This window comes from Phasianus colchicus, chromosome 1 (assembly GCF_987193195.1).
Source record: "Phasianus colchicus chromosome 1, bPhaCol1.hap1.1, whole genome shotgun sequence".
Classification (NCBI taxonomy): Eukaryota; Metazoa; Chordata; class Aves; order Galliformes; family Phasianidae; genus Phasianus; species Phasianus colchicus.
In genome coordinates, this window is record NC_143436.1 from 14428644 (window position 1) to 14444187 (window position 15544).

The 15544-nt window shown below is 45.1% G+C and overlaps 1 protein-coding gene and 1 long non-coding RNA gene across 2 annotated transcripts in view; one reads left to right on the forward strand and one right to left on the reverse strand.

The window, feature by feature from the left end:
* Window positions 1-9802, reverse strand: part of LOC149919401 (uncharacterized) — a 53474-nt gene extending 43672 nt beyond the window's left edge. The window contains exon 1 of the long non-coding RNA XR_016464400.1: window positions 8123-9802. This is a non-coding gene — a long non-coding RNA (uncharacterized LOC149919401). The remainder of the gene's footprint in view (window positions 1-8122) is intronic.
* A 276-nt stretch (window positions 9803-10078) lies between these two features.
* KMT2E (lysine methyltransferase 2E (inactive)) overlaps window positions 10079-15544 on the forward strand; it is a 53424-nt gene continuing 47958 nt past the window's right edge. Inside the window, 1 exon segment of the mRNA XM_090135779.1 lies at window positions 10079-10422. The gene's annotated coding sequence lies outside the window, so the exon portion shown is untranslated.

The following is a 15544-nucleotide window of genomic DNA, read 5'->3' on the forward strand; positions in this document are numbered from 1 at the left end:
CACACCTAGCTGCACCCACCCAGAAAATTAGGGAAGGAGATCACCAAGAAACATTCTCCTCACCCCATGGAAAAAGGGCTTCAAGTTGCCCCCTACCTCCAAACAAACAAACAAAAGAACAATCCAGGCTTTCCTGTTACACAACAACTAGCAATCATGTGATGTACAATGCAGCACAAGTGTTTGAAATAGGGATAGGTTTTCCATATAGAGAAGATCCTCCTCTAAACTCATTCAGTCATTTAAAACTTTGCACTTGCATACAGTGCCCCTGTTTTAATCAATTCTACAGTTTACTCTAGACATAGCCTGAAGGTACTTAAAAGTTGTATGTTGGTCAAGAAGTACACGTCAGGCCTGCTCATTTTCTGCCCAAGACAAAGAAATTTCACTCAGGTGGTTTTTTGCTCGTTTGTTTTTAAAAAGTCTCCAGTTAACAGTGGGAATACACTCTTTGCTTCAACCCATCTCTACTTTCACTCCTTCTTCTAAACGTACGCTTTGTCTTCTACAAGCCTTCATCATCCTCCCTCTGGTAGTCTGTAATTACTTGTGAGCATAGGTATCCACATGTACTGATATGCACATGTACTTTCATGCACTGAAGAACAGTTCGTTTAACCAGATTTAACGAACACCTGACATTTTTTCAAGTTTGCGTGCAAGAGAACGCATTTCATCCTTTCTTTTCTGCAACAGCTAAGAAGGCCAGGAGCCTCCTCTGAACAGGGAATATTCCATGTGCCAAGGGAGCTTATAACTGACAACACAAGTCAGATATGTTCTTGCTTAACTGAACTGTCAAAAAAACCTAAATATCAATGCTCACACATTAAACTAATGTAAAGAAAAAACAACCGAGTTCAACAAAGCACCTCATCTTTATTTATCATATCACAAGTAGAGCAAGATTCCATCTTAAGTGCTACGGTAGAAGTGTTTCTGAACAGTAGTAAAACTTATTTGCGCCAGGGCCAAATGGGCACATCCAAAAATCAGATTTGACGTAGAGTTTTAGAAAGGTGCAGAAATAGAAAGGTTTACTGGACTTTTTGACAACCAGTCATGGTTTGTTTTTCTCTGATAGTCTATATGGAGTGAAGAACACCACTGAACAGACTGATGATCCAGAAGGGTAGGAAGCATCAACTCCAGAACAGTATTTTTACATCATGTTGGGGAAAAAAAAAATGCTGCCTATTTTAAACTGTTACTTTATACAACCTTTAAAGGCTTTGAGTTTTAAATACGGAACAGCTTCACAGCTGTTCAGAAGCTGAAATATCTAAGTTTGCAAGATGCTATTTCTAGGAAGATGCAACAGATGTTCTGTACTTTTTCATATGTACATCTTATTCTAAACAGGATGTGGAATTTACTTGTAATGAGCACAATCAGTGTATAATTGCTGTTCAACGCTATTCAAGCAAAAAGGAGAAGCATAAGACACTTCCTGCCAAATACAGAGGCTGCCTATTGGACAAATCCATGCATTATGCAGCATTTAAAGACAGGCAGAAGTACCTTCCAGCAAGTCACATCTAGATAGGAGCAGCTACAGACAGTCTGATCTCTGCTTACTTTGTGCTGTGCTACTTACAAAATACATTGAAAGGATGTGAAGATTAGTCAAGTAGGAAGTTTGAAACGTAGGCCAATAGAGGAGGTAAAGCAGAGCCTTGAGGTGAACAGAACAGACCCTGAGTGCTGCCTGAATATTCTCACCCACTTACTAAAGCAGGTAGAGCTGGTGGAACATCACTGCAGTATCACAGCGTTACTAAAATTATAAGACATGTTTAAGTGACATAAGCAGGAGAAAGTGTCATACGCCCAAACCCATCACCTTGCTTTGCTAACTGTAGGATGAGGCTATAACAGGTTTAACAAAAAGTTCTCCAAGTACGTTCTAGTTTTTGGCCAAGAGAGCAGAATCTGGATAATCAACACCAAGAAGAACAGAAGATAACTACTCCTATTTACCTGAACAGGATTACCAAGGAGTTATGCCACTGAATTAAAAGACAAGATAAACCAATGTAGCTAACAGCTGCTTGCAAGGCCAATAATACTTGCAGCACAATACCTGGGGGGAAATGGTAGAAGAGCAGCTTGCCTGTTCCAGAAAAAATAATAAAACAGAATTACACACAGTCAACTGAGAAATAGTGCAGGCCTAACTATAGCCTTCAGGATACAGTCCTAAAAATACTTTGTGACAACCATTCCCTCCCATTCATTAGGTCTACACTACCAACTGTAGTTTTAGGAATCACCTGATGAAAAAGCTGTAAGAAGTGCAGATTTCAGTAGGATGAATTTGCTCTCTATAATTCATCTTACAGCAGCATGATTTTTTCCTTCTTGTTCACAGTAGTTAGTCTCATTTGAAATATTCCTGCTCACCAAATTTAAAAGAAAGACAACAATCTAAATGCTTCCTTTGTATTCCCCATTTTTGCTCCAAACAACATTCTGTATATACCCTGAAAAGGTCCTTCAATTTCAGGATTCCCTCGGCGCTACAGCAAGAATGCTGAACACCTACATTCAGTGTTTGTATTACAGGTTTACCCTTAAATAGATCATCTGGGAAACAGAAGAAAAACCTTAAAGAACTGGTTTACTTGCCTATAAAGCCTAGCTGCATTTTTATGCAATTTTCAAAAGTCAATGGAAATTTAAGGGTATTACATGGTAGTATCACAGAATTACAGTAATACAGTTTCCACAAGTCTGCGGCAGACTAAGAAAACCTGCTACGTTCCAGACTCATCACAAGAAGTACCACCAAAAACATTCCTGCTATTAATATTTCTTGCATTTTTAAGTACAGCAAAGCAGGTGATTCGACAACCCAATTTCTTCTTCTTCATGTCTGGTTAGTCTGTCAGGTACCACAAATCTGTCTCTGGCTACAGACAGTTAAAGTCAAGAACTCAAAGGCCCACTGCCATTGCTTCTTACTTATAGTCATTTCCCCACCCCAGCAGAAATCAGCACAGATTCAAATTTACTATCTCTTCTAAAGAGGAGATACTTCAAATTCAAAAACTGCTGTCAGCTGAGCCCAGACACCGTGGCTCCTAGATGAAGTATATTCTTTCCTATGCTTGTGCAGAGACAGTAGACAGAAGTGTTTCTCAGAAGCAGTTTAAAAATAGGATCTCACAACTGCCCAGCATGCCTTTATAAGCTTACAATATGCTTGCTCCAGCATATGAGTACTGAGATGATGGCATGCAGCTCTGGGGATAAATTCAGTGTGCAGTTCTACCTTGACAAAAGCAACAGTTTCATTTTGTCAAAAAGCAGCCTTCTAAATCAGTACAGGGGTAGTAACAGTACTAAAAAACAGCTCTTAGGAAGTCTTAATTTTAGAAGGCCCGCTGTTTTTCCTGGAGGGACATCTTCTCCTGTCTCAGATAACAGAGCAGCACAAAGATTACCGCCCAAAATGAAACAGCACAAATACCACAGTTCAGCACTTAGAAGAGAATTATCCTGGTCTAAGACTGACCCAAAGCTACAGCTTAGGTTACACTAAAAGCAGCAGAACTATAAATCCCGAGTTCATTTTTCACTTCACTTAAATTTAGAGAACCACGTGACAGTGATCTAATCACGCAGGGCAGGAACAAGACAGAACTAGATGCCAAGTACCTATTTTCCATACAGCTCTTCCCCTCTTCTTGTGTTCTCCCCACTAGTTTTGACAGTGACTCTCCAGATCTGCTGCACAAGTTAGCCTTGGACTCACATGGGTTTGGTATATTGCAACTGTATTAACACTGCACCCAGCACCTACCAAAGACCTGAACATATGACAACCAACCAGACAGAAGTGTATCACAAGCTTCATCAACACGAAGTTTCATTAGTTGTCAATCTACTAAGGTTAGCAAGAAGGAAACACGATTGTAGCCAGCCAGAAAGCTTCCCACTCTGAATACAGCATTCAGTCATCATAATTCTATACCTTTGAATAGGCCATGCTGACAGGACTACAGCAGTCTTCTGAACTTAATCCTTTCTGGAGACATCATGCAGTGCTGCACTCCAGCTGCACTTTACTGTTGAAAAAGAAATGCTGCATATCTGCACATCGTTAACAAGCTGTCAAACAGCGCTTCCACGCTTGACCACAAGTGGTCAACTGTCTGGAAACTGAAGTCTTGATCCTGTGGTTGTTCCCCATCCCTCTGAAAAAAGTTGCCTCCAAACAAGTCACTCCAAGAAGTTTCAGCAGAGGTAAGGAGCCCATTCAGTACAATGCTTTGTAACCACACAAGTACAAAAGCTTTGTTTGGTTCTCAAACTTCCAAACAAGAGAAACACTTCTTTGCTCTCCCTGTGACAAGATCACCTTGAGCTGCAGCTCCGGAATCCTGGAGCTCACAGCTCTGTAACTTCCTCACTCCAGCACAGCCTAACTCTCAACAAGCAGCAGTATTTTCCGTTTTCTTCCTACAAACCAGAAAGAACCACTGTTGTGTCTCTCCCACTTCTACCTTAACAGCAGTTGAGGAATAATCCACTTGCTGACTATTTCCAGCATCTTCAAAGAACTATTATTGACAGGACGTCTGGGCTAGCAGTATATAATCAAGTGAGAATACTACCTCACACATTAAGAAGGCCCCACCAGCATGCTGGACCAGTGCAAACCCTGACTAAACCTCAGAAGCTGACACAACAAGTGTAAGCTGTGTAAGCTTGCCCCTCTCAACTATTTTCATTATATTTTTTATTTTTACTGCCAGCCAACATCTGGTCCTTCTTACATAGAAAAACCCCTGCTGTTCCTTCTGAGTCAACTTTTTTTTTTTTTTTTTTTTCAAAAAAGTTTATCTTAACACAAACCCTCAAGTTACATGCAAAGGATGTTCCTGTCCTGCTGCTTTTCAAACAGTCCTTCCAAATCCAGGTGGAAATATCTGTTGACACTGATTGGTTTCCGCTCAGTAGAAAGTCATTGGACATACAAGCAACACATATTAATTTGACAAATGACCCTTGTGACCCACTGAGACCACAAGCTTTTTAAAGATTATCTTAGAACTCTTCCAGTACAACTAATTCTTCACCAAACAGCCCACTTATTAAATTACCAGTCACTTTAGGAGCACGAAAGCCTTCCTCGAGTTCCATGCTCTTCCAATAAAATAAGCTCATTAAGTCCCAAATCCTGTGAACTCTTAACTGGAACTCTTCTTTCCCAGCTTTAGCCTAGTCATTTTTGTAGGTTATCCTACCAATGCAGGTCCTACAACTGCAGATCAACCTAGTACTGCCTTGCATACACTTTTTTTTTTTTTTAATATTCCTGACTTCTTAGGCAAGGATTATAGTGATTCTGACTCTATAGGTCAAATGCCTTTAGGATTTGCCCCCTTGATTTCTTAAGAATTGCCCCTTTAATGAGGAAAAAAACCCAAACAGGTAAAACTTGTACATCTCCATTCTTTCTCCCTGCAGCTGCTTCTTCCTATTCCTGCTCAAGTAGGAGTGTTTGTGAAGCCAACATTCACATTAAAAAACGATCCATTATAATCAGGCTTACACTAAATCTGTTCTCCTATGCCACTTCCCACATGAACACTTGTGCCACTACAAAAAAAAAAAAAAAAGGGCAGCATAGAAGCAAGAATGAACAGCTGGGAAGAGGTACAGGATCATCTTTCAGCATGAGCACTGCTTCAACTATGGCATTAATGCACACTCGGATCTATTACATTTCGTATCCCCCTCTCCCTTCTCCTCTAAGTACCCTTGAACTCTTGTCAGTCTTTGTATGACTAGTACTGTAAACTGTACTGTTTAAATAACAGGTTTTAGCAAAAGCACAAACCATATACACATGCACAGACAGGCTACCGCAGCAAGTCAGAACCACAAGTCTAACTGCTGGAGAACAAGCAGTCAATTGAAATGCCCTCAGTAAAAGGGAAGAATTACAGTTAAGTAGAAATTGTTCCTCCCTCTGGTTGGCTACTATAAATACAAGCTACTCTTTAAATACCTCCCTCTCCTACAGCTCCTCTCCTTTCCCATACCTTCCAGATAAAGGCACAGCTTACAGACTGGCCTTCAAGCAAATCCCCTTCCCGTAGGTTTGTCTCAAAGCAGTACATGCGTTTGCTGTTATTTATCTGCAGCAGAAGTCATTTCAGAAGACATCACAGACACAATTTCAAGACCATGCTGCAACACCACCAGTCACCACTTCTCAAAGAAGACAGTGCCTCCCTGAAAACAACTAGCAAGACTGCCTTGAAACAAACAAAATTATTAGAATATTTCATCATTCCTGTTGTTCTATAAGAACATAAAGACTCCACAGTTCAAGTGCTTCTACAACAAGCTACCCATTAGACAGAACATTTAAGAAAGTCCACCTCTTGATTCCTAAAACAAAATCAGGTATTAAGTACTGCCTAAAAGGTTTCTTTAGGAATTAAAGCTTTCTAGTACAGAGAAACCTTTGATTTCTGAGTATTCTGAGTTACTTATATAAGAATGTAATTATTCAGATTGTTCCCTTACAGTGAGATAGATAACTGCTCCCCACTCTGTAATCACAGAATGCAAGCCTAAATGCAAGTGCTAATCAAGTAGAAATGTGTTTTTTGTCATCTTCAGTTCATACTGATGCTCTCTACTAGTACATATCCAAGAAAATATTCATGTCCGGTCCCCCAAAAAATCTGTTCTATCTCGTAAGAATCACTGTGCTCTAGAATCTTTTCTAGAAGATTCTACTACAAAGGGATTATTTACCTTGTTGCTATAGTATGTCTATACATGAAGAAGCAATATTCCAGTCACTTACATGTTTGGTCAACAAACCAACGGCCTCCTCCTAAGCACTACTTCCAGTGCTTCATTTTTCTGAATAGCGTTAACAACCTCTAGGATCAAGAATCCTGCATAGAACTGGCTGCTGTGAGGCTCAGCTGACAGCCACCATCTGACATTCAAAAAAAGGGGGGTTTCTTTCAGGAAACAGTGTACATCACAGAAGTTAAGCTCAGAGGAGATTCCAAACTTTAAAAAGCTTTGCACTGTCATCCTTTATTACTGTCTCCATTTCTTTCCTGGTACAAAGGAAAAATGCAGCACTATCAGATGTTCTCAAGCCCACTGCTCCCCTCCCTAGCTCACATACCCTGCAGGCTCTAATTGCAGCTAATATGGACTGCGTACAGCAGCTCTCCATCCCCAGCCGTTTCTTATGCAACCAGACTCCACCTCACGTTACTTATGTAACACATTAAGTAGCGTCTATTATACAGGATTCTTCTACATTAGTCACATACTCAATAACTTCCATTCCAGTCGTTTTAACATAATGCATCCACCAGAAATTGAAGCTTCATGCCTCACCAGGTTCCACTACACAGAAAAGAAACAAACCACACCAGTGAACACGTTAACATCTGGAAAAGCGCTGCCAGACGTTTCTAAATTAAGAAATCACCATCATTTGCCTCAGCAATTGTAGCTGTTAAGTCTGCTTGCTGGGTCAGGTGCAGAGGCTCACTTTAGGTCGTAACACATGAAAACGAGATGTGGGAACCAGCACCAAACTGCTCCGAAACCACGAGCAGCCCACCCTACCAGTACAATGTGCTGCACTCCTTGAGAAGAAAGACGGGTTAGAATTGGAAAATGTACATTTTTCACGCTCCCCTCCCCCCGAATCCTGAGATAAAATACAGAGCCAGAAAATATATTTTAACGCAATGAAACCCTACGCCAGCCTTGCGCTACCAGATGCTTCTCCTGCAGCAAGACAAGGGAGCCCGCAGCACCTGCACGCCGCAGGCCCGTTTTCCCTACGTACACACCAGGATCCCTGCGCTAACGCTGCAGGCCCTCTACGGCCTAGCTGTAACGCGTGCCACATCGCTCCCCCGCCAGGATCCACCAGCACACACAGAACGCTGGCGCTGCCTTTCCCACCCACAGCGCTGTTCCGACAGAGCAGAGACGTGAGCAGGCTCCGGCCCTTCCCTCAACCCCCCCGGTGCCACACGCTCCGCCACGACGCCGCACAGCTGTAATGAGGTCACTTCACAGGGCCCAGAGCCTCCGGTCGGTTACTCGGAGCCTGACTTACATCGGGGAGGGGAGGCCGAGGAGGGCGCTACGGCAGCGGAGGGCGGACGGAGGACCTCCCCCCAGCGCGGCTACACCCGGGAGAGGGGCGGGGAGGAGGGAGAGCGACGAGAACCTTCCTCGGCGGCGGCTACGCCCTCGCGCGCGGGGTTACGGGGGGGGAAGGGAAGGGGAAGCGACGCGGCAACGGCAGCGCTGGGGGAGGGGAAGCGCGGACTCTCCCGAGCGCCGCCGCCGCCTCAGCCGCGTTGGGCGGCAGCCAAAGCCCACAGGAATGCAGCGCGGTCACATGACCTCCGGCGGACGTGCGGCTCCCTTCCCTCTCCAGGGACACCCTGCGCCATCTTGGACTGACGCAGTTACAAAAGCAGGCGCAAACCGCTCCTCTCTCTCTCGCTCTCTCTCTTCCCCCGCTCCTCTCCTCCCTGCCCCGTTAAGGAAGGAGAAGCCGAAGCCTTTTCCCGCTTTCCTTTTCGCCGGGGATCCCCCGCCCGCGCCGTCCTCCCTCGCGCTGGGATCATGGCGCCCGTTTTCTCCCTTTGCACCAACCTCCCCCGGCAGCGCCGACCCTGCCCGGCTGCGGCGGCCCCTGCTGCAGGATGATGTCAGCGCCAGCCAATGGGGGCGCGCCGTGCCGCCCGGCGGGGCCTCCGATTGGATGCGCGCAGAGCCCGCCTCCCCCTCCTGCCTCAGTCCCCGCCGCGGTTCGCTGCGGAGCCGCAGCCGAGGCACGAGTGGGGGAGGGGAAGAGGAGGGGAAGGAGAAAAAAAAAAAAAAAACCTACACAAAAAAACCGACGACCAAACCCACCGAGCCGCCGGCCGCCATTTCGCGCAACAACAGGCAGAACCCGAGCGAGCAGCCCCGGCCAAGCACCCTGAGGAGAGAGAGAAAGAGAGAAACAAGAGACACACGCACAGGAGAGTTAGACAGGAAAAAATACCCATAGACTCCGCCATGTCACAAGACGTTTAATCGCCCCCCTCCTCCCTCAGGCTCACTGCCCCGCCGCAGCCGCCTCCGCTGCGTCCGAGCGGATCCCTTCACCTCGGCTCCCTCCTGCCGCAGAGCGCCCGTTAGAGCCCCAAGCTCTGCCCGAGGGGCGGGGGGACGCTTAGGCTACGGCGCGGCCGCTAGCGGCTTCTCCGGTCACCCGCGTGTGGCGGCTCCATCGAGGCAGGGCAGCGGCTGCCAGCCCCGCTTTTATCCGGTGCCCCGCGTTTGCGCACTGAAGGAGGCTCGCTCAGCCCCTGGTGGGCGTCGAATGAAACCCCAGCCGCCGCCTCCCCTCCCTCGCTGCGCCGGAGGGGCTGAGGCCGGGCAGAGCGGGGAGGGGACGTGGCGGGGGGAGCGGCGGAGCCGAGCGGCCCGCCCGGTCCGCACAAAGCCGAACGTTCCCCCCGCGCCGTTTCCTGGAGGAGAGCGGGGATCGGCGCCGGAGGGAAGGAGCGCCGTTCCCGAACGCTCTGAGGAAAAGAGCGTTGTCGCCTCAGCCCCCGGCAGTCGCTCGGAGCCCCGCACCGCCGCGACGCGGGCCCGCTCCAACCTCCCGCTCCCCCCCCCTCCTCCATGCGGCTCTTCGTGCGCTCCGTGAGGAAAATTTACCCCTCTCTTTGAGCTTAGCGACGAGCCGACGTAGCTGAGCGTAATGCCGGCCGCCAGCAGGACGCCGGGGTGGGTGTCCCAGAGAACGAGCCTCTGAGTCGATCCTCCCGCCGGCGTTCGGGGCCGCGCGCCGGACCCCTCTCGCCGTTCCTCCCCCGCCCCGCGCGCCCCCTCGGCCCCCAGCCGCTCCCGGGCCCCCGCCGTTCTCTGTTAAGGCGCAAAGAGCTTTTGTAAAATGGACACTGAGCGCTCGGCGGGCACAGCCCGCGCTCCAGCCCACAAGCAAAATGGCGGCTGTTTGGCTTCGCCTTGGTAACCCTGCCCCTGCCAGGCGGGGCGGGTGAGCCCCGTGCAGGGGGAGGGAGGGGAGAGCGGACGCCATTTTCCCAGAGAGAGGCAGTGACATAGAAGGGAGCGTAGGAGGCTGAAAGGAGGGAGACACGGGAGCAGGGGCGGCAGCGGGGTTTGTACACAGGTCCCGAGGCAGAGGCGCTTCTCAGCCGGACCCCGCCGGGCGCCGCGCACTCAGCTGGTGCTGGGGGAGGAGGGATCTCCCCGTTCTTTTCTTTCTTTTAGCAGAGTGCTGAGGGTCGGTCCTGCCCAGGGCAGGGCTCTCCGCAGCAAGGCGGCTGCAGCGGGCTGGGATAGGAGGGGGCCCGGCTGAGGGGTGCTGCTGTGGGCCTGTCACCATTCCAGGTGAGTCCGTGCTCGTTGCCACCGCGTTCTGCCGGGTGCTGGGGGAGGGGGCTGGGAGCAGGGGGTGAGTGCCGTAGGACGGCTCTCTGCCCCGCTGACTGGGGCTGCCTGCCCCCGGAATGGGTTTAGATTCCGCTGGAGTTGCCTCGCGTTCGTTTTTCCTTTTGTGGGCTTTGGCTAAAAAATGGCAGACTGTCGCTATAGCTTGTGAATATGGCGGGTTACTGTAGCTGGAGGAGCTGAGGGGAATTTTTTGGCAGTTCTGCCAGATTTAAGCATTATGCCTGGAGAAAGAGCCGGGAGAGGCTGTTAGGTGAAAACAGACCTTCCTCAGGCGGGTGGGTTTTATGAAGGGGTTTGCGTGTTATTGGGACTGCGTATCGAGTTGTATGAAGCTCAGGGAGATCTCTCTTCTTCCTCCATCCTGTATGTTTGTGCTTTGTGACACTAAAATGGTCGTTGTAGGCCTAATCTCCCTGCCTTCCACACCCCCGCCTCCCCTCTGCCCCCTGCTCCTATCTCTGCTCCTGGGTAACCTGGTGCAGGGAAGCTGTCCTCAGGAGTTTCTGTGCCAATTTAAAAGGGGATCGTTCTCCCCACCCCCTTTCTCGGGGTTGTGAGTAGTGATATTGGCGCATCCCTTTCTTGCTTCTGTGCCTGTAGCCAGCGTTCGCCTTGCTAGGCTGGTGGATTTTAGTCATAAGGAAATAAATGCTGGTGGAGCAGCCCCTGTCGCTGCAGACATAGGGGAGGGGGAACAAATGGTTCACTGTACGGTTCTAAATAGGGTAGAGAAATATAATACAGTTTGATTACAAGGGTCCTGTATTCCCCCTATACTCGGCCATTAGGGACGCGCGGTGGCCAGGAGTCGGGAGGTCCCTAACATGGTGCGCACCGTGTCGCTGAGGGCAGGGACTCAGTGCTGCAGCTAGGTTCAGGAATGTGTTAGTCTGTTTATTTACAGTATATTGAAGGAATAATAATGAAATGTTGCAGTTATTGAGGGCTTTGCTTGGAGAAAAGAGAGATTTATCCACGGCCGTAGTTATAATGCGTAATTAATTGATTACAATGACCATACTTTTAAAGTTACTTTACAAAAAATGTGGAGTAAATTTTTTAATTTCCCTCTTTTGTCCTTTAGAGATTCTAAAAATGGCGGCCTCAGGCTGATGTTGTGGTAATCTAATCAGCTTGGGTCCTCCACACCCCATGCAGTGCGTTTGTCTGCAGCGTATTACAGCCTTATTCTGTTAAAATGAAAAGACCGTTCTCTTCAAATAACACACAAAACATCTCTTGACTTTAGTGCAATTTAAAAATGCTGTGTTCCAGCTGATTAATTTTATTGGTTATGTGTGTGAAAGGCAAGTGAACGAGACCACTCTTGTCGGGGAAGCGGGGGGTGGAAAGAGGCAGGAGTGCTTCTCTGAGGGGTGTGTATGGGTTGCTGTAAGGTGGTACGTCTGCTGGTGTAGTAATTTGGAAAAGCTCCTGCCTTTGCAATAGTAGGCACCATGTATCTGCCCATCCTCTTACCAACCTAAAAGCAGTAATATTTTTCAACCTAAGGAAATTCAGATCACTAAGTCAGCCAAATTCTGGGTGGAATCACATTTGTGACCGTCATGTTCACCTTCCAGGAAATACTTTTGCTGGACGTTGGGGTGGTAATCCCCTGCCTTCATGGTTTGGGAATGCTGAAAGAACTTACTGCTTTGGGAAATAATGCAGGCAGGATTATAACCTGTTACTCTGTTAAAGACGTAGAATTTCAGGTACCGTGGAATCTTAGTATTAGGCTTTTTCTTAATTTGTATATTCCTACGTAAAACGTATGTATGGTAATACGCATACATTTGTATTGTACTGAGTGAAAGTGCAATTCCTAACCTCTAATTTTTTTCCAAAATGAAATATGAACCTTTTACTATCACCACTATAAATATGTTTGGGTGGGGGGAAGGGAAGTCACAAGGATTTGGTGGTTGGTGTAGTGTGCTTTGATACAAACTATAAAGCCTACAAACTGCATGTTCAACCAGCAACAACAGAAAAGAAATTCACGTTTGCCGTTTTTGTCTGCTTGTCTTTTAATATTGTCCTCGGTTTGAAGAAATGTGAGTGTATGCCAGTATAGCTTTAGAAGCTTCTGGATTGAAACAGTCAAAAGTGAAGTACTGAAATGGCAAAATTGTCTTCAGTCTCTGAAGGACTTTAGTTTAGATACTACTCATATATATCACAGCACAGATGCGTGGCTTAAAGTACACCTGAAGTTGAACGTCAAGATGGGAAGACTTTCGGTGTTGTTAACACTTACCTTTTGCGTGCTTTGAGGCCAAAAGCTGTGTGATTTCAGCCACCAAGTGAGGCGTTAATGGGCCAACAATGCACACTCCCAGTGATACCTTCCTCATATTATACAAATTCTATTTATTTATTTGAATTATATCACATCTTACTCTCTGCTTATTAGAAAGGACACAGATACGGTTCTGAAGAATTGTAGGTATGAGCCTCTTGAAAAAACATTTGTCTTTTTTATTTCCTCTTTCGAGGTGTTTTCTTGATTACTTTTTTTAACATCACAACTTGGAGGGCTACACCGCTCTATTTCATGGCCTCAGTCATGTTCTTGGGCAGAGGTCCAATTCCAGATTAACGTTAGAAGAAACAATTCTGTACAGTTTACAGAAAAGTAGTGTTGGGGGAAAAAATGAAATTCAGAAATTGGAATACCTAAATACAATTGCTATGGATTGCAGGTTTTGTGCATTAAGGCCTTTTTGGGAATTTTGAGGTCTTCCAGCTTTCCTGTATATGTTATAGTGAGTCACTTTGTCTTTGTGACTCAGTTTCTCCATTTGTAAAACAGATCTGCAATCTGAAAACAGACCTGTCTAAGGAGACATTAGAAAGGAAATTCCAGCTTTATTTTGATGCTGATTTGTTCAAGTATATATTTGTCAAAAATATTTTCCCAGTGCCAACTAACAAAAGTTCTGGAGAGAAGGTTTTCAACCTGAATTTTTAAAGAGATTTCTAATTTGCAGACGTTCTACTACAATTGCAATTTTAATGTGTTAAAATAATACAGAGGTCACACAAGTGGTTTTACAACTGTCTTTGGGTTTTTCCTATCTGCAGGAAAAATCTGCTCAACTGTTATGGTTGTTGTATGCATTTTGGGTAAGCTATTTGCCATCTCAGAAGCTTCAAAGAGGAAAAAATACTGCCTTTTGAAGCTGCACGTAGGGGAAGTTTCTTTTAGTACAAAAATTCAGATTACTGTTTGGAGTTCCATTACCTCAAATCTCTGGTTAGGTTTCAGTGCACACAACTGGGTTAATAATTCTGCTGAAGTACAGTGATGGGTGTCATGCTGGATGGAGGCTGTACAGTTGGAAGGCTGATCCCGGTTTGATTTAAGAACAATCTTAATTTTAGTAAGACTGCTTGTGGGATTTAGTTAAGGAATGATGTGTGTAACCACTGAATTATGCCACTGCTCTAAACAGATGGATTATAAAATTCTGACATCTTCATATAAAAATCTTAACAAAATTGAGTGGAGTGATGGGGATATAAAATAAAAGCCGATTCAGAGTTCCGAAGTGATCCTAAGCAAGTCCAGCTATGCTGCTGGTCTTGTGACTTCCATACAAACAGTCATTTGTGAATTCCTCTCAAAAGCTAATTTTGTTGGACAGTGTTTCTGGAGCAGGTACTGTGTTCAGATGTTTCCACTGTGCAAACAGTAGTTTTGATTTATTGCTAAGAATGAAATACAGCTTTTTTTTTTTTAAACTGAGGTGCCTTACTTGCTTCGTGTAGAATGCACATGTACAATGTGAATTAAGGAAGGAAAGAAAAACTCTTTTTATTTCTTATTCTTTCAAGTTCTGGATTATTTACAGTGTTAGTTATAAATTAGGGCTTTTTAAGGGTGTACGGTGAATGTTTCATACAGTCATCTGCTTACTAAAAAGAACTTTACCCTTAAAAGTTGACCTAATCTCTTTCAGGATCCAAAATTCTGCTCGTGACCTACAAAAAAAAACCCTGCTGTAATCAAGTTCAAAGACAAAACGGTTGTTACCTTTAAGGCATAACAAAGAGCTTATTTAAAAGAAGCCTTGTCAAGGTTTCATGTATTTGCTAGCAGATACTGAGATTATTTTTCTTTCCTTTTGCGAATCTTAATGTGTTAATGAAACTGGCAGGATTTTAAACTCTGCAGGTTGTTAGAAGATTTTAATAATTGAGACTGTCTGTAAGCCTTTGAAGAGAGTTTTGTTGTACAAGGTTGTACTTTTTTTTAACATCTGACTTAAATTTTGTTTGTTAATTTTTTCACAAATCAAAATATTTGTAGGACCTGTGTTAAATTGGTGTCCACTGAAGTTGTTTGCTTCAAAAGCGCAAATGAAAAATAATGGCAGTGGCATGCAGATTGCATCCTGTGCAAGTGAAATGTTCTAGTTTTGCATATTTTATTGAAGGAATGCTATCTCTCCTTTCATGTGATAGTTTATACACAGCTTAGATTAGCACACAGTGTTGTAAAACTTACATGAGGCTTGCAAGGCACCAGCAGTTTGGCATTCCATCCTAGGCCTGATTTGCCAAAGTAAGAGAGATTCTAGCTTTAGGTTAACAGCTTCTGAAAGATGTACGGATTGAAATGTAACATTTCAGGTGCAGATAAGATTTTTAAGAAGTTTGTTCTCATCTGTAGTCACATTCTGTATGTTGTGTTATGGCACCATAATGTAGGTAATCATTCACTTTGATATCTTTATCTTAGAAAGAAATGCTGTCAGGTTCAAAGAAGGTATTACATGAGTGGATTTTAATGATGTTATCGTAATTTAGATTGCAGCTTTTAAAGAAGGACCTATAATCTCTTGTGCACTGTTGATTTTTCAAGAATAGATGATATGGAAAATGGTTCAATGACCATCCCATATTTCCAGAATGAGAATTGAAGACATGTATGGGATGTAGGTTTGGATCTTTTAACTGGAGGAGTTCTGAATATTTAAATTGATTCAGTGTTCATTATTTCTTAACTGTTCTAATTGGACTGTGTCTATAGATAGTTTGTTGGTTTTTT